Source organism: Gavialis gangeticus, unplaced genomic scaffold, assembly GCF_001723915.1.
Source record: "Gavialis gangeticus isolate Ggan-Ray unplaced genomic scaffold, GavGan_comp1, whole genome shotgun sequence".
NCBI lineage: Eukaryota > Metazoa > Chordata > Crocodylia > Gavialidae > Gavialis > Gavialis gangeticus.
In genome coordinates, this window is record NW_017728992.1 from 77,296,858 (window position 1) to 77,300,270 (window position 3,413).

A 3,413-nucleotide genomic window follows, 5' to 3' on the forward strand; every position below is an offset into this window, starting at 1 on the left:
AATAGATGTATATTAAATATGTTTCAATCAACTCTACAGGTTTCACCATCTTAAACTAAAGTTATCTGTGAGCATGTCTACACATGCACCCCACTGCACAGCTGGTACTTCTCAGTCATAGAATCATAGAAAGCTAGGGTTGGAAGGGACCTCAGGAGGCCATCTAGTCCAACCCTCTGCTCAAAGCAGGACCATCCCCAACAAATTATCCCAGCCAAAGCTTTGTCTAGCCAGGTTTTGAAAACATGTAAGGATGGAGCTTCTACCACCTGTCTGGGTAATCTGTTCCAGGGTTTTACTGCTCTCTTAGTGAGAAAATTCTTCCTAATATCCAACCTAAATTTCCCTTGTTGCAACTTGTAACCATCACTCCTTGTTCTGCATTTGCCACCACTGAGAATGGTTCAGCTCCATCCTCTTTTGAACCTCAGTTCAAATAGTTGAAAGTCTGCTATTAAATCCCCCTCAGTCTTCTCTTCTCTAGTCTAAATAAGCCCAGTTCCCTCAGGCTTTCCTTAAAAGTCATTTGCCCCAGCCCTCTCACCATTTTTGTTGCCCTCTGCTGGACTCTCTCCAATTTGTCCACATCCTTTCTGTAGTGGGGGGCCCAAAACTGAACTCAGTACTCCAGATGTGGCCTCACCAGTGCTGAATAGAGGGGAAGAATCACTTTCCTTGACCTAGTGGCAAAACACCTATCAGTGCAGCCCATTATGCTGTTAGCCTTCTTGGAAATAAATGCACACTGCTAGCTCATATTCATCTCATAGTCCACTGTAACCCATAGGTCATTTTCTGCAGAGCTGCTGCCCAGCTAGTCAGATCCCAGCCTGTACTCCCTGGGATTTTTCCATCCTAAGTGCAGGACTTGTCCTTGTTGAACCTCATGAGATTTATTTTAGCCCAATCCTCCAGTTTGTATAGGTCACTCTGAATCCTATTCCTACCCTCCAGCATATCTACTACTCCCCTGAGCTTGGTGTCATCTGCAAACTTTCTGAGGGTGCACTCTATGCCATCTTCCAGGAAACTGATAAAGATATTAAACAAAACCAGCCCCAGGACTGAACCCTGGGGCACTCCACTTGATACCAGTTGCCAACTAGATATGGAGCCATTGATTACTACTCTCAGATGCTCCAGCCAGTTTTCTATCCACCTTACAGTCCATTCATTGAGCCCATATTTCCTTAGCTTGCCTGCAAAAATGCTATGGAAAACCATATCAACAGATTTGTTAAAATCAAGGTATACCACATCGACCAGTCTCCCCACATATACTTCTGTCACCTTGTCATAGCAGGCAATCAAATTGGTAAGGCATGACATGCCTTGGTGAATTCATGCTGACTGTTCCTAATTACCTTTTTCTTCAGTAGGTCATTGCTACTGTGTAGTAGTGGCAGCATCATGGTTAATGCCCGGCAATGGTACAGGAACATAGCGTCTTGTGTAGATGCACCCTGTGTTGTTTAATCTTCAAAAATGTTTCATTCTTTTGTAGTACCTATTTATAAATTGTTAATGTTCTCCTGAACAATAGGTATTCTCCTGAACAGCTATCCAGTTGGATCAGGAAAGAGAAGGCCATCAGGGATCCAATTCACAAGGCCTGCTGTGCTAGGTCCAGCTTGATTTAGTAGAGCATAATGTAGTGGTACACATAATCAAATGTGTATAACGTGGGATCTTCAAAAGTAGTCAAGACTGATGAAACTTTGCTTCCACTACAGTCAACAATAAAATTCTTGTTGACTTCAAGGGGGACAAAATTAGGCTAACACTGAGCACATTTGAAAATCTGATCCACAGTTCTGAAGGCAACGAATCAGCCCCACGCTTTTTCATATCTAAACCTACTTCATCACTGCAGTTAGGTCAGAAGCCTACTCTTCTAATTTTAGACGAATTGAAATCTGCACTCGGGGAAAAGTTTACATCTGCTTATTGAGAGTGACATTTCAGCAAAGGAGACAAACTAGAGTAGAAAGTCACTCCCAACTGTCACCATCTTCTTTCTAGTCTCCCAGTCTAACTATTCAAATTATCCAAAAGTGTCACTAACAGGGTCATCAACTTCTCAGGTAATACCAACTCTACATAAATCTGGAGCTGGTTACAATTTTTCAAATTTTGACATTTAAGTGAGTTATAGGGTGGAGGGGAAAGAGAAAGAAGAAAAAAGTTATTATCAATCCCTAAGCAGTTTATTTGAGTCTCTCCATTGCCCTTGTTTACTCCATACTTAATATATCACCCTACAAAACAATAATAGACTAAATTCCTACCTAAATGATCACTTGACAATACATTTACATTGGGGTACACCATGTACAGTCACCAGGCCCTCCTATGTATAGTCACCAGGACCCACCATCATTCTTTATTAAACCATTTTATTAAATGGGAAAGGATTTGGAAAGCAAACCAGTGAGTCCTGTGTCCTGGTTTTTAGTAGTGCCTCTGTTCTTGAGTGACAGATGACAAATCAATGACCCTCCCCTATTCTCCCAAGCCAGACATTTTTGTCAGCTATTTGTTTTCTGCTGGGGAAGAAACATTACTAAATAAAAGTTGAAAAATAAAAATGGCAAGTTAGAACATTCTACAATACATAATTAACTCCCTGGCTCTTTAATCACTGTATTTTTCTAATAGAAAACTTTGTTTTCCTAAGTTTTAGATTTCTACATGTTTGCATTTTATTTAAAGAAGAAATAAACAAATACTTTTTGTCATTACATGTGTTTAAATTTATACCTTTACATTTTATCTTAATTTCTTAACTTCACCTACATTACCAAAGTACATTTGACTATTTTATTTTGAAAGTATTTTTGCATGGCTTAGTTTCTGAGTAGTGGATACTTTTACAACAGCAATAAGATCCTCCTTCTTCCCATATCCCCAGAATGATTTAGGCAGTTCCATTATAATTCTTTCTATACAAGTCAGTAAAATCTATTATGACTGCCCAAAGACGAGCCACAAAAGATAGAACTGCTATAAATGACATGGGTTAACTTTCTAAAAAGAACTGAATATGAAATGTAGAACTTGGAGAGCATAGTGGAATTTTGAAGTTCAGTGACATTTCCCTTCAGTGTTAGTGCACTTGTTCATAATATAGTTGTATCATGAATATACAATGATAAAATATGTATCATTAAATTGCTACTCTGCATACACATGCACTACTATTACTAGGTAAGAGTAGTAATACAGGTTTACCTTGATTTATGAGGATTCTTTATAGGTAAATTTTCTCTTATCCAATGAACATATTTAGATCCATAATTCTTTATATGTGAGGTAAATTCACTCCTATGTGATCAGCATAGATTCCCCTCCCCCAGCCTAAGCAGGTAAGTCTGGGGGGAGAAGGAAGGGGAAAGGGCCATGGCCCCACTCAC

The 3,413-nt window shown here is 39.4% G+C and overlaps 1 long non-coding RNA gene across 1 annotated transcript in view; it reads right to left on the bottom strand.

Annotated features, from left to right (window-relative positions):
* Positions 1-1,196: 1,196 nt before the first annotated feature.
* The window catches only part of LOC109299549, a 27,134-nt gene continuing 24,917 nt past the window's right edge, over positions 1,197-3,413 (bottom strand). The window contains exon 3 of the long non-coding RNA XR_002097913.1: positions 1,197-1,364. This is a non-coding gene — a long non-coding RNA (uncharacterized LOC109299549). The remainder of the gene's footprint in view (positions 1,365-3,413) is intronic.